Source organism: Pseudorca crassidens, chromosome 11 (genome assembly GCF_039906515.1).
Source record: "Pseudorca crassidens isolate mPseCra1 chromosome 11, mPseCra1.hap1, whole genome shotgun sequence".
Lineage (NCBI taxonomy): Eukaryota > Metazoa > Chordata > Mammalia > Artiodactyla > Delphinidae > Pseudorca > Pseudorca crassidens.
In genome coordinates this window covers 72686256-72712631 of record NC_090306.1, presented here as the reverse complement: position 1 = coordinate 72712631, position 26376 = coordinate 72686256, and the positions used below count along the sequence as shown (strand labels likewise).

Below are 26376 nucleotides of genomic sequence, written 5' to 3'. Positions count from 1 at the left end.
CTTCAAAAGCCAATTAGTATTTTTTATATAAATCAGAGCCTGGCTTTAGAATTTATAGGAAATACAAATACTCTAGAATTGACAAAACAATCTTGAAGAAGAACAAAGTTGTTAGACTTTCACTTCCTGATTTCAAGACTTAAAATTATAGGAGTCAGGACAGTATGGTATTAAAATAAGGACAGACAAGGTGATCAATGAAACAGAATAGAAAGTCTAGAAATATAAAGATGTATTAACAGTCAGTTTTTGTTTTTTGTTTTTTTCCCCAGGAGAAACAGCTTTATTTGGACTGAGAGTTGGAGAGTGAGAGCAGGACCTGAGATAGCATACTGAGCTAAGGGGTAGAGATCAGTTTCCAAAATGGCAGTCAGAGCTCATCAGCCAAATGGACTCCACTTCCCAGCAGCCTTGCAGTGAGTGCAATCAATAAAAGGCCTGCTGGGACATGTTTATTTGCCACTAAATCACCCAAGCATGCCACAATTACAAGAAAGGTACAGGTCGTTTTTTTCTTTCCATAATTAAATTTCCACAGCATCTCCCCAATCATGAGTATTACAAAAGAAAGTAAAAAATCACATTTTACAGATCTTAGACTTGTCTTCAGCATTTAGCTCAAATCTCACCATCTTCAAAATATAGCTCTGAAAAATTCACCAGCTAAAAGTTTTATCTAAGCAGTGGGAAGACGGCCTTTGCTAGCCCATGGCAATTCTTCTCCCATTTTCCCTAGCCAGTTAGGGTTGGACAGCAGAGAAAGGCTTAGATTGCAGGGATGGCAGGGGGAGGGACACAAGGGCTAATTTCCCCCAGTACAAGATGGCATCTGAAACTTGATGGGAGAGCAGAACTGGAGAGACTTGAGGGAAGGGTTCAGGCCCTGTATTCAGTCAGAGTCACTGCTGGAAGAGGAAGAGCAGGAGGAGGAAAGCTTGCCATGTTTGTGGTGTTTCTGCTTCTTTTTATGAACTTTTTAAATTTTCTTTTGCATCTTCTTGTCAATCACCATTCCTGCTCCTACCTTGCCAGGAGTCAATGGATTCACAGGACTCATGCCAGGGGCAGGTGGTGGGTATTGAGGGGGGTAGGGACCTGAGGGTTGGCATCCTGATACCCTTGTTGTGGCACAGAATGACAGGGCCCACGAGGGGGAAAGGCTGGATTCCCCTGGGGTGCTCCTGGGGGAGTGGGAAAGGGGTCTGGAGGAAAGGTAGGGGTGGCAGGTGGTAGATGGGCAGGATTGCAACCTCCAGGGTACCCGACATTAGGGGAGTGTGGATATGGCCCTGGCTGCCCGGCATTGGGGTTCCATATGTTCAGGTATTTCCTCCAGCCCAGGAATGGAAAAAGAAGGAAACTGAGGAATCCAGGTGTCCCGTCACCTTTACACCACTGCTTCAACAGTCAGTTTTGAAAAAAGGTAACAATATAATTCAATGGGGGAGAGAAAAGTTCCTGACCAAGTGGATATCTATATGGAAAAAGCAAAAACAAACCCCAAAACTTTGATTCCCCTTGCACTTCACTCACATACATATTTTATTCAAGAAGGATCATAGACATAAATATAAAGCTAAAACTATATCTCTTATAGACAAAATACATGAGAAATTTTTCAAGAACTTTGGGTAGGCAAAGATTTCTCAGGTAAGACATAGAAGGCAAAAACCATACAAGAAAATATTTATAAATTATATTTCATCAACTTAAAAATTTTGTTATCAAAAGAAATAGTTAACATAAATGAAAAGGTAAGCCAAAAAATGGGAGAAAATATTATAGTACATATGTATCTAATAAAAGACATATCTAGTATATATAAAGAATATGGAAGGGCATAATATAAGAATATATATAACATATAAATAATATAGAAAGAACTCCTATAACTCAATACCAAAAAGACAAACAACCCAATTAAAAAATGAGCAGAGCTTTAAACAACAAGACAAATATGCAAGTAGCCAATAAACACAAGAAAAAGTGCTCAATTTTATTAGTTCTCAGGGAAATTCTAATTAAAACTGCCATGAGATACCATTTCCCACCTTTAGAATGGCTAAGATTAAAAGTGTTTTTAGGGATGTAATGTACAGCATATTGACTATAATTAATAATGCTCTATTGCAGGGCTTCCCTGGTGGTGCAGTGGTTAAGAATCTGCCTGCTAATGCAGGGGACATGGGTTCGAGCCCTGGTCCGGGAAGATCCCACATGCCACGGAGCAACTAAGCCCTGTGCGCCACAACTACTGAGCCTGCACTCTACAGCCCGTGACCCACAACTACTGAGCCCGCGTGCCACAACTACTGAAATCCGCGCACCTAGGGCCCGTGCTCCACAACAAGAGAAGCCACCACCGTGAGAAGCCCGCACACCACAACCAAGAGTAGCCCCTGCTCGCCACAACTAGAGAAAGCCCGTGCGCAGCAATGAAGACCCAATGCAGCTAAAAATAAAATAAATTTATTAAAAAAAATGAATCATATCTTGGTTCACAAATCAAGCCTTGGTAAATTTTAAAAAATTGAAATAATATCAAGTATCTTTTCCAACCACAGCACTCTGAGACCAGATATCAATTACAGACAAAAAAACTGTAAAAAATACAAACACATGGAGGCTAAACAATACACTATGAAATAACCAAGAGAACACTAAAGAAATCAAAGAGGAAATCAAAAAATACCTAGAAACAAATGACAATGAAAATATGATGACCGAAAACCTATGGGATGCACCAAAAGCAGTTCTAAGAGGGAAGTTTATAGCAATACAGTCCTACCTCAAGAAACAAGAAAAATCTCAAATAAACAACCTAACCATACACATAAAGCAATTAGAGAAAAAAGAACAAAAAAAACCAAAGGTTAGTAGAAAGAGAGAAATCATAAAGATCAGATCAGAAATAAATGAAAAAGAAATGAAGGAAACGAGAGCAAAGATCAATAAAACTAAAAGCTGATTCTTTGAGAAGATAAACAAAATTGATAAACCATTAACCAGACTCATCAAGAAAAAAGGGAAAAGACTCAAATCAATAGAATTAGAAATGAAAAAGGAGAAGTAACAACTGACACTTCAGAAATACAAAGGGTCATGAGAGATTAGTACAAGCAACTATATGCCAAAAAAAGGGACATCCTGGAAGAAATGGACAAATTCTTAGAAAAGCACAACCTTCCGAGACTGAACCAGGAAGAAATAGAAAATATAAACAGACCAATCACAAGCACTGAAATTGAAACTGTGATTAAAAATCTTCCAACAAACAAAAGCACAGGTCCAGATGGCTTCACAGGCGAATTCTATCAAACATTTAGAGAAAAGCTAACACCTATCACTCTCAAACTCTTCCAAAACATAGCAGAGGGAGGGACACTCCCAAATTCAATCTACAAGGCCACCATCACCCTGATACCAAAACCAGACAAAGATGTCACAAAGAAAGAAAATTACAGGCCAATATCACTGATGAACATAGATGCAAAAATCCTCAACAAAATACTAGCAAACAGAATCCAACAGCCACTAAATGGATCATACACCATGATCAAGTGGAGTTTATCCCAGGAATGCAAGGATTCTTCAATATACACAAATCAATCAATGTGATTAACCATATTAACAAATTGAAGGAGAAAAACCATATGATCATCTCAATAGATGCAGAAAAAGCTTTCAACAAAATTCAACATCCATTTATGATAAAAACCCTCCAGAAAGTGGACATAGAGGGAACTTACCTCAACATAATAAAGGCCATATATGACAAACTCACAGCCAACATCGTTCTTGAATGGTGAAAAACAGAAACCATTTCCACTAAGTTCAGGAACAAGACAAGGTTGCCCGCTCTCACCACTCTTATTCAACATAGCTTTGCAATTTTTAGCCACAGCAATCAGAGAAGAAAAAGAAGAGGAATCCAAATTGGAAAAGAAGAAGTAAAACTGTCACTGTTTGCAGATGACATGACACTATACATACAGAATCCTAAAGATGCTACCAGAAAACTACTAGAGCTAATCAATGAATTTGGTAAAGTAGCAGCATACAAAATTAATGCACAGAAATCTCTTGCATTCCTATACATTAATGATGAAAAATCTGAAAGAGAAATTAAGGAAACACTCCCATTTACCATTGTAACAACAACAATAAAATATCTAGGAATAAACCTACCTAACGAGACAAAAGACCTGTATGCAGAAAACTATAAGACACTGATGAAAGAAATTAAAGATGATACAAACAGATGGAGAAATATACCATGTTCCTGGACTGGAAGAATCACCATTGTGATAATGACTCTACTACCCAAAGCAATCTACAGATTCAATGCAATCCCTATGAAACTACCACTGGCATTTTTCACAGAACTAGAACAAAAAATTTCACAATTTGTATTTGAAATACAAAAGACCCCGAATAGCCAAAGCAATCTTGAGAAAGAAAAGCAGAGCTGGAGGAGTCAGGCTCCCGGACTTCAGACTATACGACAAAGCTACAGTAATCAAGACACTATGGTACTGGCACAGAAACAGAAACATAGATCAATGGAACTGGATAGAAAGCCCAGAGATAAACCCACACACATATAGTCACCTTATCTTTGATAAAGGGGGCAAGAATATACACTGGAGAAAAGACAGCTTCTTGAATAAGTGGTGCTCAGAAAACTGGACAGCTACATGGAAAATAATGAAATTAGAACACTCCCTAACACCATACACAAAAATAAACTCAAAATGGATTAAAGACCTAAATGGAAGGCCAGACACTATCAAACTCTTAGAGGAAAACACAGGCAGAACACTCTATGACATAAATAACAGCAAGATCCTTTTTGATCCACCTCCTAGAGAAATGGAAATAAAAATAAACAAATGGGACCTAATGAAACTTCAAAGCTTTTGCACAGCAAAGGAAACCATAAACAAGACCAAAAAACAACGCTCAGAATGGGAGAAAATATTTGCAAATGAAGCAACTGACAACGGATTCATCTCCAAAATTTACAAGCAGCTCATGCAGCTCAATATCAAAAAAACCAACAATCCTATCCAAAAATGGGCCAAAGACCTAAATAGATATTTCTCCAAAGAAGATATACAGATTGCCAACAAACACATGAAAGGATGCTCAACATCACTGGTCATTAGAGAAATGGAAATGAAAACTACCATGAGATATCACCTCACACCAGTCAGAATGGCCATCATCAAACAATCTATGGAGAATAAATGCTGGAGAGGGTGTGGAGAAAGGGAACCCTCTTGCACTGTTGGTGGGAATGTAAATTGATACAGTCACTATGGAGAATAGTATGGAGGTTCCTTAAAAAACTAAAAATAGAACTACCATATGACCTAGCAATCCCACTACTGGGCATAACCCTCAGAAAACCATAATTCAAAAAGAGTCATGTACCACAACTTTCATTGCAGCACTATTTACGATAGCCAGGACATGGAAGCAACCTAAGTGTCCATCGACAGATGAATGGATAAAGAAGATGTGGCACATATATACAATGGAATATTAATCAGCCATAAAAAGAATGAAATTGAGTTATTTGTAGTGAGGTGGATGGACCTAGAGAGTGTCATACAGAGTGAAGTAAGTCAGAAAGAGAAAAACAAATACCGTATGCTAACACATATATATGGAATCTTAAAAAAAAAGTTTCTGAAGAACCTAGGGACAGGACAGGAATAAAGATGCAGATGTAGAGAATGGACTTGAGGACATGGGGAGGGGGAAGGGGAAGCTGGAACGAAGTGAGAGAGTGACATGAACATGTATACAGTATCAAATGTAAAATAGATAGCTAGTGGGAAGTAGCTGCATAGCACAGGGAGATCAGCTCTGTGCATTGTGACCAGCTAGAGGGGTGTGATAGGGAGAGTTGGAGGGAGACACGAGAGGGAGGGGATATGGGGATATATGTATGTGTAGAGCTGACTCACTTTGTTATGCAGCAGAAACTAACACAGCATTGTAAAGCAATTACACTCCAATAAAGATGTTAAAAAAAAAAAAAAAAACTCATGGGGGACTTGCCTGACGGCACAGTGATTAAGAATCCCTCTGCGTATGCAGGGGACACGGGTTCCAGCCTGGTCTCGGAAGATCCCACATGCTGCAGAGCAACTAAGTCTGTGTGCCAGAACTACTGAGCCTGTGCTCTAGAGCCCATGAGCCACAAGTACTGAAGCCCCTGAGCCTAGAGCCCGTGCTCCGCAACAAGAGAAGCCCGTGCACCGCAACGAAGAGTAGCCTGCCGCTCGCCACAACTAGAGAAAGTCCGTGCAGCAATGAAGACCCAATGCAGCCATAAATAAATAAATAATTTTTTTAAAAAAAAGGTGTTTTAATTTACTTCCTGCCATTAAATGTTACTTCGTTATATAAGGTCTTGATCCTAAGGACATAAAATGTAGCCAAGCTTTTATCTGTTCAGCTAGTTCAATTTTGTCAAGCAAAATTACCCTCTGAGTTTCTATCTAAACTGTGTAATGTGTCAAAGCTACAATTATGATAAATGTGCCAAAAAAGCGTACAAAATTACTGGCTGAAATGATTTACAATCTGGGTAAAAGTTAAACTGAAAATAGACTTTATTGATTTTAATTTTAATAAAGAGCATTTTTTTTTGTTGTATCCAAGATACTATTACAAAAGTGAATTAAAAATAAAGACATTCCATACAACCATTAAGCCACATCTCATTAAAATTCAGTCTTCTTTTTTATTATAAAAGAATACTAACTCAATATTTTTTGTATGTGGAGAGAAGACATAAATTAGACGTAAACAGTATTTCTTTTCATTACACTTTTCAAAGTTCCAACTATTAATAATGAGATTGCCAAGTGTCAGAATGTTCTCTTAAACTGGAAAGCCTGGCATCAAGCATTCTGTCTCTGGGAAACGAAGTAAGAAAATACTTGACTTATACATGCCAAGTTTTCTTTTTTGTCTTCCTAATTGAGTGAGGTATATTACAATCATGTTGTGGCATGATTCTTTCTATCTGGGCTTTGCCTTACATTATCATTTGCAAACTACAATTAGCAGAGCATTTCTCTTCAGCACAGTTCGGAGAGCCTTTCTCAGAAATGATTTTAATGTGGTTTAATAATCAGGCTATACTCAGATATGTAAATTATGAAATGATTTACTTCTAAAATTATTTGATTCATGATTGTGTTGTTTTTTTAATTTTATGCAGAAACATTAAGGTAATCTTGACATATGACCAATCATGTAGAAAGATATGCCAATGGATATGAACCAGTGATTACAACAAATGGACAAATCAGTTAGTACAAAGTGAACAGAGCATATTTTGAGGTACAGTCCTCTTGAGTGATGAAAAACTTTTTAATTTAAATATTAAAAATAAAATATGTAAATAATCCAAAGTCTAATGTAAAGTGTAAGGCATATATATATTTTTGTTAAAAACTGGGTAAGAGTAACAGTGAATTGATTTGCATACAATTTTTCTGACATGAAAAATATTTACCAGGTGACTCACTTTTGTTGAAATGATTTGGAATCATTACCAATAAACTTAATTAATTTGGCCTACTTCTCTATATTTTATGATGACTCCCTCAAGAGATATCTTTCTCTTCACACATTGGAAAGTGGGTTTCTTACTTAGCCTCTTCATTCAAGTATGAATATATCTTTACAAAACAATAAACAAAGGCATTGAATAAAAATGTACATACACTTTGCAAGAAAATTATTCTCTTACAGAGATTACAGAGAATACTGGGATTTGGTTTTGTTTTTCAGCTCCAACTCTAAGTCCATGTTCTCTTCCCTGGATTTCAAATTCCTGAACTGTTCCTCACTGCAGGTAATGTGAAGATACTCTGGCTGTAACATCTGTCCTACACTGCTTGCCATTGCCTGTCTGATTGATGGGCAGATGGCCTCTTATGCCCCCCATGAATACTCCCTTAGAAGATGACTTTCCCCTTCCCTATAGCGTCTTTTTTACGGAATGTACTCCTTTCCTCCTTCCCTTCCTCTTTTCCTACCTTCTGTATGTTTTTCTTTCCTTCTCTCATTCTTTTATCCTTTCTTTGATTTTGTACTTACTGAATGCCAGCTATGTGCTAAGTGGTAGATAAAGGAATGTGATCATGAAAAAGAGATTGTGGGGAGCCCAACAAGTAAGCACAAAATTCCCATATTGTGATAAAAGCAGGCAGAGTGTGCTCTGAGAGCACCTCAAAGGAGTGGTACATAAACAAGTCTTTGTGAGTCGGAAAAGACATCACCGAAGTGTTTTATACCCTGAAACCAGAAGATGCGCAGGAGTTATCCCATCAACTGCTACAACATATTTCTTGTCCAAGTGTCTTTCATTAATCAGCCCGGTCAAGACGATTTCTCTAATGCTGTCTTAAATACTGAGCTAGAAATCTCATTTCAATTAGGGACTGGGGAAACTAGAATTCCATTCCAAAAAACCACCTAAGTCTCCAATACCTCTTCTGTTTATAAAATTGTGAGTTTTGTCTCTTTCTTCACAATATTTGATGTTCTAATCTTCTCTTAATGTCCTCTCAGTTCACCCTTGAGTTTCTTTATCAGTATCATGATCAACAGTATCATCTCTAATATTATTACTGTACTGGATTTACATCTCCAAATTTTGAAGGCTTTATTTAAATATATATTTCCCTAGGAAACTGTCTGGACATTAATTGATTGATAGATCAAATGCACATTTTTCTTTTCCTACCTGATGGTAATTTCTTATCTGGCAGGTACATTATATTGTTCAAGAGGGGAGGGAGAAGAAAATAAAGTTACAGAAAACATAACAGAGTTTGAAACACTTAGCTTATTTAGATGAAAACAATGATGAGACCTATTCAGCAGAGACTTTTTTTTTTTTTTTTTTTTTTTTGCGGTACGCGGGCCTCTCACTGTTGTGGCCTCTCCCGTTGCGGAGCACAGGCTCCGGACGCGCAGGCTCAGCGGCCATGGCTCACGGGCCCAGCCGCTCCACGGCATGTGGGATCTTCCTGGACCGGAGCACAAACCCGTGTCCCCTGCATCAGCAGGCGGACTCTCAACCACTGCGCCACCAGGGAAGCCCTCAGCAGAGACTTTTTAATGTCAACTACATTCATCTCTTATTTGTTCAGCTCTCAAAATACTATCAGTATTTTAACTCAGCCATTTAGTGAGGACTACAATCATATTTTAATCCTCTTAAGGCCTGATTTTAAACTGTTTCTACCTTTTTATCTGTGTTATTAAGTTTGAGAGAATTTCAGAAACAAATTATACAGCTAAACATGTTTAAATTAACATATTTTAGAGTCTTGTATCTTGTGTTTATTGCTGAATTTGCAGAAACAATTTTTCAACGACAAATTAACTATTTGATCACTAAAAATTGGGGGGGGCAGCTTGTAGTTTATGTAAATAGAACACAAATAGAAATTTCAACTCAGTGTGAATACTTTAAATACAAGCACTATTTTTCAGAGGCCAGGAAACATGAGGAGACAAGGAATGCTGGCTGACTGAAGAATTCGTTGTACAATACCTTTTGGATGGCCTTCAATAGCTTTTTTGGAAGAGTAGAAGAAGTCAAACTGAGGTCTTTATTAGTTTTTATCAGTAAGTCTTTGTTAGCAATTGGCATAGCATTTCAAGTGATTCTACTAGAAATGGTATCAGTAGAGACTGGATAAATACCAGCTCCATACTAGTAGAATTCTATTATAATAATGACACACTCTTTTTCTTCCAAAAGTATTTCCTGACTCAAATATATTTACTATAAATAGTTGAAGTGGTTGCTTTGGAGAAGTTAGGAAAACATATTTAAAATAAGATCTTAATTGAAGAAAGCAAAATTTACATAAAACAGATATTAATATTTTATGACAATTAGGTTATTCAATTCATATTGTATATTCAGATACAATAACTAGAGTACAATAAAATTCCCTCTAGTTTTCATTTTAATTCCAATTAAAAGACTGCAGGGGCTTCCCTGGTGGCGCAGTGGTTGAGAGTCCGCCTGCCGATGCAGGGGACACGGGTTTGTGTCCCGGTCCGGGAAAATCCCACATGCCGTGGAGAGGCTGGGCCTGTGAGCCTGTGCGTCCGGAGCCTGTGCTCCGCAATGAGAGAGGCCACAACAGTTAGAGGCCCGCGTACCGCCAAAAAAAAAAAAAAAAAAAAAGACTGCAAAACTTTTCAATAATCTGATTATTTTATTTGAGATAATTATTAGTTGACATAATTGAGCTCTGACCTGGATTATTCAATCAAAATTATTCAGTATTTCTACATAATCTAAAACCTACATATCTTGTCCTTTAATATGACTGCTGTTTAATATAATTATCATCTAGATCAAAGATATATAACACAATTACATGAACTCATATGAAATTTCTCTGAGAATAAAGACATTCACATTTAATGTACTGATATATGTAATGTCTTAAGGAGCACCTAAAATGGGGTGCCACTTTGTGTGAGACAGTCGTCATATCTGGATTTCCTATGAAAATGGATGTCACACTGAGTTATTTGGAATACATGCATATATCCCCTGTATTAATACAATCACTTTGCTTTACTGGATTTAAGTACCACAAACTGTTCAAAAATCAGTATATCATTCCATTTTTCATCTAATTCAAAAATGTTTGTGGTGGTAAATCATGAACTTAAGCTGCACTGTCTTTTACATTACGATAAAAGCATAAACTGTCCTGAAAATACAATATCCAGGAGAACATTTATGACATCAGAAGCAAATACCTAAAACCCTAAAACACTTTGATTACCATCTCTCATGATAAATACATAGGAAATCACTTCCCAATGTTTTTGTGCAATACTCATGTATAAACAAAACATAAATGAATCTTTCCAAAATAAAACTGTTAACACTTATTATGAACGGATTGTTCACTGGGGAAGGAAATGAGATAATTAGAGGGATATTTGGAGGGAAGTTATGGGGAAGACAAATAAAAGGTTTATTCATCACTCAGAAGAATTCCTTGGTGTGAGAACTCAGCAAGTAGAAAGGATTTGGCAAGACTAGTAAACTGAAAATGTAATGACTTTAATTTAGACTGGTTTCTGTCATGAATTTCCCACCTTCAAGAGCAAAGGGACTGAAACAACACGATAACTTAACCTCCTTCTGAAACCATGTTGATAAGCTTCTTCCAAAGTACACTTCAGTGAAAGACCAGTCCAGGACACTGAGCAACTGATGTAACTGCCACAAGTTCAGCTGCACATAGCATTAGAGAAATACAAAAGAGAGTTTGCCCTTTTGTGAGGCTACCACAAAAGAAAGTGATATGCCTCAGAAACAAGTTTATCTGAAAGTGAATAGATAATATTCTTCAAATATTTGAATGGTGGTAATCTTAGTGAATTTATTTCAAAAGCATAAATTAACTTTGGATTTCAGTAACTATAGGAAGCATTTTAAACATCCATAACCTTGATTATTAATATCCTCATTTAAAAAAATATTTGCATTGATTATATGTGTGAATGTGTATTTTCAAAAGGATTGGCTCACTGCCAGCTGAGTAAAGATGCAGGGGAAAGAAAATGTGTAAGGCATCAAAACAGACAGTTTCCTATAAGAACATAAACACAGAGGTTAATACAGTTCAATTAAATCTTTCCATAATGAAAAGGAAAATGGAAGTACATTATTATCAATTTGACTTCACTACATATGCCCTCTGTATTTCTTGGGAGGTTATTGAAGCAAACAAATGAAATAACTTAAAAAGACTTTGTGGTACTTTTAAGTTACTAAAAGATAATCCCTATTGTTCAATAGATGTAGATAAACTTTAAGATTAATATCTTTGATTAATATAGCCAATATCTATAACAATCACCTTTCCTCGTTATCTACATAGCATACAAGAACCCTCATTAAGGAAGACGTTCATTTTTGTACATATAACCAAGTATATAATTGAGATTATTGATTTTATTTGGATGTTTCTTAGATAATATGTTGCACTGGATTTTATATCTAAGTTAATATTTTAACAGTTAATGAAATCCATATTTTATTTCGCTTTGTTTTATTCTGTTTTGCAAGAAGGTGATTAGTAATTTTGGTGATTATATATGATTCAAAGAAATTTTTAATCAAGTTCCCTTTGTAGTTATAATTCCCACTGACCTAATGATTTCCTTTCTTTCCCTGAGGGAAAAGGATGTAAGAAATTGTGAAGGAGGGTCAACCAAGATGATGACATAGAGGTTCCTGAACTCCCCTCATCCTACGAACACATCAACTATACAGCTACACAAGGAGCAATTGTTTCTGAAAGAAATTCTGAAACTAGCTGAGTGACTCCTACACATTGAGCAAATGAGAAAATACATTGGAAGGCATAGGAAACGCTGAGACACATTCTCACCATAAACCCCATAGCTCCACACAGTGCCATACAATCAGGAAGGAACTCCCGACTCTCAGCTTTTCCCGGAGGAGTGAGGGGCTTGCAGCCCACATTTAGTACCCCAACATTTAAGACTCCTACACATGGTACAGGTCCTCAAAACATCTAGCTCTGAAAGCCATGAGAGCTATCAGACTATAGCAAATAATGCTGCAATTGTTAAAAGGTACAAAAGCACTTGCTACAACTATCCCCTCAGGGCTCAACACAGAGAGAACAGCCAAAAATACACATGTCCCAGTCTTTCCCTGAAAGAGGTCCAGCCACATACTTTAAAATCTGCTGCCTGAGGGTCAGGCTTCTAGTTTAGCACATATTTAGGGGCTGGGTATGATCCTTCATAGAGACTGGGTAAACCAGTGGACATCTTACCCGCTGTCTCCCATTAGCCTGCTCCCAGTTACCAGTATATCCCTAAAAGGAGTTCATACACATGTTTGCATTCCAGTATATGAACTGCTGCCTGAGGAACAGATCCCAAGATCACATGGCTCTGATAGCCAGTGGTGCTGGCTTTCATGAGTCCCACATGACTGTAGCAAACAAAGAAGCAGTTCTTAATGGCTACAGGAGCATTCGTTTCACCCTTCCCCCCCAGCTATATACACAGGCCCAGTACAGAGGGAACATGCAGAAACCCTCATCTCCCAGTTTCTCCTTGGAAGGTGCCAGATGCTGCTTGAGGGTCCAGCTTCCAAGCAGCCTATATCTAGGTGCTGAATGTGATCCTCCGCTTTGGGACACTGATAGGTCTTGGCACAAATTCATATACCATGATCAAGTGGGTTTATTCTAAAGATGCAAGGATGGTTCAATGTCCACAAATAAATAAATAAATGTGATATATCACATTAACAAAATGAAGAAATATCTCAATTGATTCAAAAAAAGAATTTGACAAAACTATGATAAAAATTCTGAACAGTATGGGTACAGAGTGAATGTACTTCAACATAATAAAGCCTGTATTTGAAAAGCCCTCAGCTAACATCATACTCAATGGTGAAAAGCTGACAGTTTTTCCTCTAAGATCAGAAATAAGACAAGGATGCCCACTCTCACCCCTTTTATTTAACATAGTACTGAAAGTCATAGCCAGAGCAATTAATCAAGAAAAAGAAATAAAACACATCCAAATCAGCAAAGAAGAAAGAATATTTTTTCCTATTTGCAGATATCATGATATTTATATGTAGAAAACCCTAAATACTCCACCAAAAATTTGTTGCAACTAAAAAACAAATTTAGTAAAGTTACAAAAGACCCCAAATAGCCAGACAATGTTGAGAAAGAAGACCAGAGCTAGAGGAATCATGTTCCCTGACTTTAGATTTTACTACAAAGCTACAATAATCAAAACAGTATGGTACTAGCACAAAAACAGACATATAGATCAATGGCACAGAATAGAGAACCCAGAGATAAATCCACACATTTATGGTCAATTAATCTATGAAAAAGGAGGCAAGGGGCTTCCCTGGTGGCACAGTGGTTGAGAGTCCGCCTGCCGATGCAGGGGACACAGGTTCATGCCCTGGTCCAGGAAGATCCCACATGCTGCAGAGCGGCTGGGCCCATGAGCCATGGCAGCTGAGACTGCATGTCCGGAGCCTGTGCTCCACAACAGGAGAGGCCACAACAGTGAGAGGCCCGTGTACCGCAAAAAAAAAAAAAAAAGAAAGAAAAAAAAGAAAAGGAGGCAAGAATATACAGTGGAGAAAAGACAGTCTCTTCAATAAGTGGTGCTGGGAAAACAGTACAGCTACATGTAAAAGAATGAAATTAGAACATTCCCTAACACCATATATAAAAATAAACTCAAAATGGATTAAAGACCTAAATGTAAGAGTGGAAAACCATAAAATTCCTAGAGGGAAACATAAGCAGAACACTTCTGACATAAATTATAGCAATTTTTTTTCTGTCTTGTAAAAAAAAGGAAATAAAAGTAAAAATAAATATGTAGAACCTAAATTAAACTTAAAAGCTTTTGCACAGCAAAGAAAACCATAGACAAAACAAAAAGACAACCTACTGAATGGAAGAAAATATCTGCAAATGGTATGACCGGTAAGGGATTAATATCCAACATATGTAAACAGCTCATACAAGTCAACATCCAAAAAACAAACCTGTTTAAAAAGTAGCCAGAAGAACTGAATAGACATTTTTCCAAAGGAGATATACAGATGGTCAACAGGAACATGACAAGTTCCTATGAAATGCAAGTCAAAAATTACAGTGAGATATCACCTCACACCTGTCAGAATGACTATCATCAAAAAGGACACAAATAACAAATGCTGGAGAGGATGTAGAGAAAAAAAGGAACCCTCATACACTATTGGTGGGAATGTAAATTGGTGCAGCCACTGTGGAAAACAGTATGGAGGTTTCTCAAAAAACTAAAAATAGAACTACCATATGACCCAGCAAATTCATGCCTGGGTATATATCTGAAGAAAAACAAAAACACCGATTTGGAAAGATAAAATCACCCCAATGTTCGTTGCAGCATTATTACAACAGCCAAGATATGGAAGCAAACTAAGTGTCCATCAACAGGTGAATGGATAAAGAATATGTGGTATATATGCAATGGAGTACTACTCAGCCAAAAAAAGAATGAAATTTTACCATGTACAACAATATGGATGGACTTAGAGGGTATCATGTTAAGTGAAATAAGTCAGACAGAGAAAGACAAACACTGTATGATATCACTTATGTGGAATCTAAAAAATACAACAAACTAGTGAATATAACAATAAAGAAACAATCTCACAGATATAGAGAACAAACTAGTGGTTACAAGTGGAGAGAGGGAAGGGGAAAGGGGCAATATAAGGGTATGGAACTAAGAGGTACAAACTATTATGTATAAAATAAACTACAAGAATATATTGTACAACATAGAGAATATAGCTAATAGTTTATAATAATTATAAATGGAGTATAACCTTTAAAAATTGTGAATCACTATATTGTACACCTGTAACTTATGTAATATTGTACATCAACTGTACTTCAATAAAAAAAAATTCTGTAAAGTTGCAGGATACAAAAATCAATATTCAAAAACCAATTGTATTTCTATACACTAATAGCAAACTATCAGAAAGATAAATTAAGAAAACAATCCCATTTATAATAGTATCAAAAAGAATAAAATATTTAGGAATAAATTTAACAAAGGAAGTGAAAGATTTATTCACTAGAAACTGTAAGACGTTGATAAAGGAAATTGAAAGAGAGGCAAATAAATGAAAAGATATTCCATCACATGGATTGGAAGAATTAATATTGTTGAAATGTCCATGCTACCCAAAGCAATCTACAGATTCAGCATAATCCCTATCAAAATTTGAATGGAATTTTTCACAAAATAGAACAAAAAAATCCTAAAATTTGTGTGGGACCACAAAAGACCCTGAATAACCAAAAAAATCTTGGGAAAAAAGAAGAAAGTTGGAGGCATCAAATTTCCTGTTTATAAACTATATTACAAAGCTATAGTAATCAAAATAATATGGATTGACATAAAGACAGATATATAGATCAATGAAACAAAATAGAGAGTCCATATATAAACCCATATATAAATGGTCAATTAATTTTTGACAAAGATGCCAAGCATACACAATGGGGAAAGGATAGTCTAATAAATGGTGCTGGGAAAACTGGACAGCCACATGCAAATGAATGAAATTAGACCCCTATCTTAAACCACACACAAAAAATCAACTCAAAATGTATTTAAAAATTGAACATAGGATCTGAAACCATAAAACTCCTAGAAGAAAACACAGGGTTCAGCTCCTTGACATTGGTCTTGACAATGATTTTTTGAATATGATACCTTGCAAAGGCAACAAAATCTAAAATAAGCAAGTGGGACTTCCTAACTAAAAAGCTTCTGTACAACAAAGGAAACTGTCAACAAGATGTAAAGGTAACCTATGGGATGGGAGAAAATATTTGCAAACCACATGTCCAGAAAGGGGTTAATATCTAAAATATAAAAGTACATCAAACAACTCAGTAGCAAAATACCAAATAACCCAATTAAAAAGTGGGCAAAGTACCTGAATAGACATTTTTTTTTCCAAAAAAAGACATACAAATGACCAATAGGTACATGAAAAGTGAAGGGAAATGTAAATTAAAACCACAATGAGGTATCACCTCATGTTTGTTAGAATGGCTGTTATCAAAAAGCTAAGAAATAACAAATGTTAGCAAGGATGTGGAGAAAAGGGAACTCTTGCTCACTATTGGTGGTAATGTAGATTGGTATAGCCACTATGGAAATAGTATGAAGTCTCCTCAAGAAATTGAAAATAGAACTACCTTATGATCCAGCAATCCCACTTCTGGTATATAACCAAAGGAAATGAAATCATTATCTCAAAGAGATATCTTAGTCCTGTGTTCCTTGCAGCATTATTCACAACAGCCAAAGTATGGAAACAACATGTGTTCATCAATGGATGAATGGATCAAGGAAATGTGATATATACATAAAATGGAATATTATTTAGACTAAAAAAGGAAATCCTGCCATTTAGGAAAACATGGATGATACTCAGTGGAATAAGCCAGACAGAGAAGACAAATGCTGCACAGTATCACGTACAAGTGAGATCTAAAAAAAAAAAAAAAGTCAAACTCATAGAAACAGAGAGTGGAAAAGTAGTTGCCATGGGCTGTGGGGTGGGAGAAATAGGGAGAGAATGGTAGAAGTATACAGACTTTCAAATATAAGATGCGTGAGGAAGAAATTTATACCATGGTAACTGTAGTTGATAAGACTGTGTTGGGTATCTGAAATTTGCTAAGGCAGTAGAACTTAAGTGTTCTCATCTCCCACCCACCCCATCCCTGGCAACAAAGTTAATATGTGAAGTAATGGATGTGTCAATTAACCAAACGGGGAAAAATGCTTTCACAATATATATGTATATAAAATCACATTACTCACTTTAAATATCTTAAGATTTTATTTGTCAATTATACCTCAATAAAGCTAAAAAAAAAGAAATTTTGAGTCTTAAAAATTGTTCTTAATACATTTCAAGTAAGCGGTTTTTATTTTTTTTCTCCTGAAGATAAATATCACATTAGTACAAGTGGAATATGTAACAGAAAATTCCTGTGAGACAATTTTGTACAAAAGTTGTGCCAACTTACCATTTAAAGTTGCTACTAATGAACAGAGGTTCCTGCTTTTTGAATCCTCATTAAGTGAAGTCATGGAATTATGATTAAACGCCTCTACATCCAGTCATTTCCACACTAAGAGAAGCTACAAACGCAGTAGTCTCTTTGAAATTCATGTCCAACTACAAACAAAATTGCCTCTGAAAGAATGGGTGTGGGAGGAGTTACAGATGTACTTGGACTTATAAAAATAAAGTACTCTAGTAATCAATATACAATTAGACATTATTGCATTGGAGCTAGAGTCCAAGTGATACTATCTAATGTTGTATGATATTTTAAATAAAAAATAAAGGGGCCTTCTTGACTGTTTTAGGTTCCTTGGGAATCTGAAATTTCTTCCTTTTGGCTTATCTTAAAAGAATCAAAATTATGCTGTTCCTAGGAAAGGGATCACTCCCAAGTCTGGTAAATGTCAAGAATAATAACGGAAGAAAATAATTATGAACTATTAGTTTTATATGGAACAAACCAAGGGTAATCATTTGGGTGCCTTTCTGACTAATTAAATATAAAGCTTAAAGTTATTAGGGCTGTCAGGGCAACAGATACAACTTATGGGTTGCTCGTATAAATTTTAAAAGATGCACCCCTTTGAAAGAAGTAATTAGGAAAAGGCACCCTTCTCTGGAAGAGCAATTAGGAAAAGGTGACTCCTCTGAACAGGAAAAAAATTCTGCTTTTCTCTCCCAGTTGCCTGAGCTCTGTGTGAGCACCAGAGTCTCCATACGAGCGCATGGCATTATGAGCTGAACTTGGGCTGCCTTTAGCCACCATCCTCCCTTCAGCCAGGCACCTTTGCAAGGGCCATAAACTGCACAACTATTCTCATGGCCCTGACTGGCATCTATTCTTTGACTCCTAAATCAAACAAATCTTTCAGCTCACTGGGGAGAAATACGGTACATTTACTTTTAATTTTGATAACAAATGAAAGTTTTATTTATTCCTTAAAAATAACTCCTGAAGAAAGAGCTAAATCCTTGGGATACACATCTCACCTCAGAGAAGCCTTCCTATGCTCCATTTCTCAGTTACTTTCTATTACTTTACACTGTTTCTTATATTCATAATTCTAATTAACATCTCAAATGATCTGGCTTATTTATTTTTTTCTGATTTCTCCTTCATCTTCAACATAAGCTCTATGAAGGCAGGGGTGTTCTCTGTCCTTTCATCACTTTATTTCCAATGCCCATTGCAGTGATCAGAAAATTGAGCTACGTAATGGAGAACTGAGCAACCATTAAGTGTCCATCAAATGTTACGGTTCTTGAACTCATATTTTAATTCATATGTTGTAGAAAGGAAGGAGGGAAGGAAGGAAGGAAAGAAGAAAAATGTTAATAAAACAAAGGGTTTATCTTCTCTATAGTCAGCAAGATAGTTAAGGAAACTGATGTTTACCACCCTGGTGGAAGGCCTAAGACAGAAAAACATAGCTGTTGTCTTGGGAGAAGTATGGGTGACACTTAAAGCCCTAAAAGTCCCCATTTTCAAACTGAGGTTGGTTAATTACATAGAGATTTCTGATAGAGATCATGCCTGAGATAAGATTCAAAGGACAAAGAGAAGTTAGTTGGAAAAGGTATTTAATGAATAAATTGCAAAAGGAGTTCTCTGACAGCTGTTACTATTCTAGTATTATTGTTATAATAATAACTATTATTATTAATATTAAATGCCTTTATAAAAACAGGCTTAACAATTATTAAATAAAAATACTCTAGCTAAAAGTTCTGAAAAACTGGTAAATAGACTAAAACACAATACCATTAAGTTGAGTTAAGGTAACAGTGCTGAAAAAAGTAATTATAGTCCAGCTTACTCACCCAGCTATTATGAATGATTTTATACAATATCAGGGTATATACACACAATTTATTGACACTAGTACACAAGGACAAGTCTCTCTAACTTCATCATGAAAGAATGACTTTGTATACAGATGGCAAGGGATAAGTATGAAATCTGTTAGTTCATGAAAATCAAATAAATGCTCTATTCTTCTTCCTATTACAGGGAAAATTCCCTGGGTAGAGAAAATATTCCCACTTAATTTTTATTCCCTTAATTTTTTTCCTGACCTGGTACATTCACAGGGCCAAGGGTTCTAAAAAAATCACTTTGGCTCCATATCACCATTCTCTTTCAGGGAAGCAAGTAAGTGGTATATATAGTACTTGTCTAAGCCTACCAAAGGGTACTATGGAAAAAGATTTGGAATCAGCTACCAGAAAACCAGCTTCCCATTTGGGCAGCCACATCAGCGCTGAGGGTAAGTACATTAGACCCTGCCTGAGGATATGTAATTTTTCCATTCCACAAATCTTACTGAAAATTTCAATGTGGTCATCATTAACCTAAATAATATATCTTACAAAACAAAGCTAAAGCAAATTATAGTGTCAAAAATCTGGAAACTAAATGACATTCTGAAACTTTCATGATGGACTCATTGGTATGGAAGAGTAAGTAATAATACAGCTCTAATTATTCCGATAAAAAAGTGAAGATGGGAGGCTGAAGGAGATTCAGTGACTAAGAAGGCAGCGATAAGTAGGAAGATGGTGGCAGCCAAAAAGCAAAGTCATCTATCAAACTTTGGCTTTGCAAGTAAGTAATCCACTTTTCTACACTGGGAAGGTAGTTGGCATTAGAGCAGTGGCAGAAGCTCTTCTTTAAAATGAGAAAAAATGAGAAAAATATTATCTGCACAGTATTGATTTACGAAGTAAATGAAATAACTTCTCTAAAGGGATTAGGAGCTTTTTTTTTCTTCCTTTTTGTTTGTGAGTTTTGAACTTATTTGTTATGGGTCAGTGATTTTAATCTTCTCTTAGGGTCCAGTTATTTAATATCCAATGAAATATTGTCTATTTATAGAAGTTTTAGACATTTTTAAACTTTTTAGAGAATCAATAGATTCTAAGCTATAGTATCTCTTCATTTTTCCCTCTGAACTATTCGTGTTCTTCCCTCTTCCATCTCCCCCAGGACTCCCTGAAGTAAAATTTTACTATCCTTACTCATTATCAGTTTCAAATTCTTTTTTAATTTAGAGGTAACAGGATACGTACAAATGTCAAACGGTATCATTTGCCTTGTGGGGACACATATATCTTTTCACTGTAGTTACTATGGTTTAGGCATCCCTCACGTTAGGTTTTTGGTGGTTTGCTTATATTCTACCTCATGGGAACCACACATGTAATAAAACAACCATATAATTTATTGTGGCAAATGTTACTTAACTAGATTACAACATGCTATACTGAGATTTTAAAACATAGTTAAATTAAGGTTGAGCATTATTTTACTTGCCTAAGGTCAAGAATTCTTGCCAGAATTCTAAGACACTTGTTTTGAATGAGTTTCTTTTCTTTAGACATGTGATTAGTTCACTGTTTCAACAGAGTAAAAATGGGCCTTTTTCTTCAGGATCATAGACTTCTGCTTATTCTCTGAACCCTTTTTCTAAAAATACCACACAAGTAAAGCCAACAGAGCAGTACCGTACCTATTACAACTTTTATTAAATTTCATTGTTAAATCTTAAAGTACTGAAATCCTAAGATAGAATTATTTTACTTTTTTGAATTCGCTATCATTGTTGGAATAAAATATTGAGAGGAAATAATTTGCTAAACTAAATGCCTTGATTTTTAATTATCAGTGATTATTTTGTTGCTTGTTCCAACTTAAATACTTATTTTTTAAGTATCAGTGATAATTTTGTTGCCTGTCCACAACTTTTAAAGCATTGTACTTTATATTAGAGTTAGGAATATGTAGTCTTCATAAAAATATATTTTTACAACTTTAAAATAAACTTTAAAGTACCAGCTAAATGGTTTATGATTTTCAAGAATGTAGACCCAAGTATACTGCTATGGTAGCAGTAAATTATCGTAATTTTAGAACAATTTCTATAACATACTTGTTTTGTTAATTATTACAACCTATCGAACGAAATCATTACGGTTGTTAGATACTAAACATAAGGTTTCCTATAAGTTGATTAGTTCCTATTTAGAAGAAACCATCTTTTTAACCTCAACTCATTTTAATTATGGTCCTTATTTATTATCTAACATATCAAACATTAAATGAATTATTGATAACAATATTGGGCAGGCAGATAATTTAACTATAAACTCAATTGGTTTTTCTGTGGGCCCTTCTGCTCCCATGGCTTTAGCACATAAACTTCATTTACCATTTCCCCATTGGACTTTTCCCTTTCTTCAGGTCATTTCCACATCTCATTCTTCTTACAGCGCATCTTGTCTCAGACTGACTATTTGATTCTTCCATCTCTTTACTCTCTGAGCTGGAAATTTCATCATCATCTCCTCACAGCCTTTCCTTCAGTCAGACTCTGCTTTTATTTTCTTTTTTGTAAGCTTAGTCATCTTTATAATTTGATGCAGGAAAATATCAATAATGGTGTTTCTTGCTGTAGAACTTGCATTAGACAGGAAGTTCATAGGTCTGATATCCATTAAACTCTGGCTGGAAGATTATATTCTTGTTCAGGGACTTAGCACTGTCTTTGTCAAATGAAGGATCCAAAATAGGTTATCTTTAAAATCTTTGCAACTTTAAATATGCTCAGTCTACAAATTCTAATAAGTTTCAATATATTCCTGCTTCCTCAAAGTCAATGTAATAGGATGAAAATAATTTATTCTATGGATCATCTTGACTCTATCTTACATGAGTCCTTTAGGAAAATTCTCTAAATAGGGCTTGAGAACTGCTCCCCAGCGCCCACTGTGTACCTACATTTTCTTTCTACCAGGTGTAGACTTGGGTAGTTTTTTTTTTTTTACTGAAGAAAACTAGTGTATTTTTTTCTTTTTTCTTTTCTTTTTTTCCTGTCCTTTTTCAAATTCTTTTCCCATTTAGGTTACTACGGAGTATAGAGCAGAGTTCCCTGTGCTATACAGTAGGTCCTTGCTGGTTATCTGTTTTAATTATAGCAGTGTGTACATGTCAATCCCAAACTCCCCCCACCCTTCACCCCGTTAACTATATGTTCATTCTCTAAGTTTGTGAGTCTGCTTCTGTTTTGTAAATAAGTTCGTTTGTATCATTTTACTTTAGATTTTTAGATTTTTTTAGATATAAGCGATATCATGATATTTGTCTTTAATATTTTTGAATAATATTCTTTCCAAAGTGTGCCAATGTCACTGAGCCATAGGGAAAGACTACCGAAAATTGGCAAATCCATTGTGTAAAGTCCCTTTGTTTAGAATATGTATGTTCCCAAAGATACCTTAGGAAGAAATTTATCCTTTGTATCTCAGACTAAGCAAAAGGAAATGTACCTACATTTCATCAAGAGTCATAACTTCTACCACAGTGCAGTTAATCACAAGCATCAAAATACTCAGTCCCTTTGCAGAAATAGTCAACTGGTATTTCTTACCCTGACTTTTTTTAATAAGTTGTGGTGAACCCTCTGACTTATGCCCCAAAACTAAAGAATGCCAGCTTTGCATTAAAAACTAAATGATTATAGTAAGGAGTTTCTTCTTTTTGGGGGGAAGAGAGCAACTATCAAAACAGGTAAACTCTAGATCTGACTTACTGTTTTATTTGATGGGGAGAATAAAGGCTGTTGGAATGCCTTGATTGTTCTCTGACCTTTGGTGTCCATTCTCTTAAGAAGAGAACAAGATTGAAAACTACAATCCATCTTAGGGAGGGAAAACATTCCTGATTACGGAATACCTACAACACTGTATAAAAATATCTAACAAAACTGACTTTCCTCTATCTCACTGATAATAGAAAACAAAAAATAAAAAACAACATAAAAAATATGCCTAGTGTTTAGTATTGTACCAAGGTACCAGGAAAGAATTTCCTGATAATATTCGAGGTTATTAAGAAAATTTATGGAATACTATGATGAATAATTAACATATGCCTCAATATTTTAATAAGAATTATATAAGATAGGATATAAAACATACCAGGCAGAATGGCTGACACATATAAGATCAATTTTTCTCCCTGAACTAATACTAGAATACACATATTTCTGTGTATTTCCATCTTATGAACAGCTTTTCCATGTGGATATTTAGATTCGTCTTACCAAAACTCTGTTTTTTTCCATGGTTCATTTAAATCTAGATGCTAAATTGTGTTTAAATGTTCTTTAAAAATACTTCTTCAATAAACATACTGAGTTATTATCAAATAGAGTTACTGTCCTGACTGTCCTGGGAAATGTTAAACAAAACTCTTCAGATAATCATCTGATTTCATGAACTACAACTTCTTTCACAGCCTACCAGATAATATAAAAAATTGTTCCCCACTAAATTGTGAAAAATCACCTTTCCTCGTTTCAGTAATTTCCTGGAATTTCTTCTTTTACATAATGCTGCATTCAAAGTAACATTCACTCTTCACTGAACTCAGACCTTTACATTTCTCAATTTCAACGTATAAAACCTGTTAATTTCATATATAAAATATGTAACAGAAAAGTTTTAGTTTTTACTTATTCCTAACTGCCTTCTAAATGGATCAGAATAATTGGATGGATGTTACAAAGACGGACTTTTAAGTACTTTAGCATTAAAAAGTGAGTATAGTATGTGAGTTAGTTAAAGTCACAACCTGATGCAGTTAGCATTCTCATCAAATTTGCTCCCAGGGGTGACGGGTTAGCATTACGTCAGAAAGATCTTAATCCATACTAAATAATCCATATCTTGACGTAAACCAGATGCTTTGATAAGTAGCATAATAAATGATATTAACAGTTTGATCAATGAGCATGATGAATGTTAGAAATGGGTTCCCATGGGTAAAATTAAGGCCATTCAAGATCTGTGGTTTTGCTAAAATTCTTCAGAGATAGTTCTTCCCTTGGCATGAATAGTGTATAAGACTCCAGCCAGGTCTGTAGCCTTTATTTAGGAATGGAGCCCAAGATATGATTTCCCAAATTGTTCTATGTCCTGCCATCATTCGTATGACTTCTGGTTGCCTGATGACAACTAGGTTAAAAGATTTCTCCTTCTGGCATGATTTCAAGTGAGCTTTATGGAATGACGTGAAGTGAACATGCCCTGAAAGCCAGTAATATATCATGAATCTTGCCAAATGATCTGTATGAAAAGGTTTTATGTCTACACATGAATGAATGATTGTTTAGTTAATGTCTATGTGTGTGGCAGATATGATCTGAGGATTTGTTTACTTTCATTATAAACTGGTAGTGACCAGTTACATGGTAAACTCTGACTACCACAAACTTTTTTTTTTTTTTTTGTGGTACACGGGCCTCTCACTGTTGTGGCCTCTCCCGTCGCAGAGAATAGGCTCCAGACGCGCAGGCTCAGTGGCCATGGCTCACAGGCCTAGCCGCTCTGCGGCATGTGGGATCCTCCCAGACCGGGGCACGAACCCACGTCCCCTGCATCAGCAGGTGGACTCTCAACCAATGCGCCACCAGGGAAGCCCTATCACAAACTTTTTAGAGGACTACTAATAAAAGATCTTTGAGTTGTTGATGACTTTTTTGGGTTAGGTCAGTTTGCAACAGAACTTCTGCTGGTGATCACCTTGGAAGTTGTGAATGCAAGTTTAGAAGCAGAAACAAGAAACATCTGAATTACTCTGCCCCCAAAAAGGGCTAGCATTTGAGATTGGGATGTTTAGAAAGAAAGAGATGGGGACAAGATCTGGAGGCTATGTGGAAAAAAGCAGAGAACATGAACCTCCACTCCTACAGGAAAAGGAAGAAGAGGCTGGAGACTAAACATATATGATGAGGAATTTTAAGGCATTTGCTGGTCAAGGTCTGATATAAACCTCCTCCTCTTCTATGGAATAAAGGTACTGAGATCTGCATTATATAAAGCAAGGGGAGGTTTATAGTTAGGATACAAATGTACTTAAACATTAACTCTTAGGTAGCTAATGTCCTGTTTGGGTCTCTGTGTTTATATTTGATTATCCCTTGAGTATACTAAATAATTTCTCTTTCCACGTGGATATAGGTTAATAATAAATGTGTGGTGTTGGATGAGACTGAGAGTGAGGAAACCTGAATTCTTCTCTTCATTCTCTTACAAACTATGTCAGAAACTTACTTCTTCTCTGAAGGCTTTTGTCTCAACATCTGCAGAAAATAAGATGTTTGAACTAGCTGATCCCTGAGTTTCTTCGGCTCTATCCACCACACTCCCATTATATGTCTATATCAATAAACAAAATTCAGTGGTTCAGGTAGTAGAAAGTTCTATATAAAAAAAAATCCAAAGTAAAAAAAAAAGTAGAATTTGTGACCCTGCATTGGAGGCACATATAGTGCATATAGAAAATAAAGCAGCAAATAACTCATTTTCTCAAATTAAATAATATGTATACAAAACCACAATAAGATAATATGTTAAATATGGCAATTAAAATTTGACAAGATTAAGAAAGAGAAGCTTTTAAAAAAACCTATACATACGAGTGGATTTTCAACCTTGTTCATACATAAAGATATACAAATAAAACATGAGATTCTATGTTTTTTCCATCAGATAGACAAATATGAAAAGTTGTATAATATCTAGTGTTGGTGAGAGAGTAAGGAAACTGTCACAAGTTTTCGGGGAGGATGTAAAAG

General features: G+C 35.7%; 1 pseudogene; it reads right to left on the bottom strand.

The window, feature by feature from the left end:
- Positions 1 to 275: 275 nt before the first annotated feature.
- The window catches only part of LOC137202932 (proline-rich protein 13 pseudogene), a 162839-nt pseudogene continuing 136738 nt past the window's right edge, over positions 276 to 26376 (bottom strand).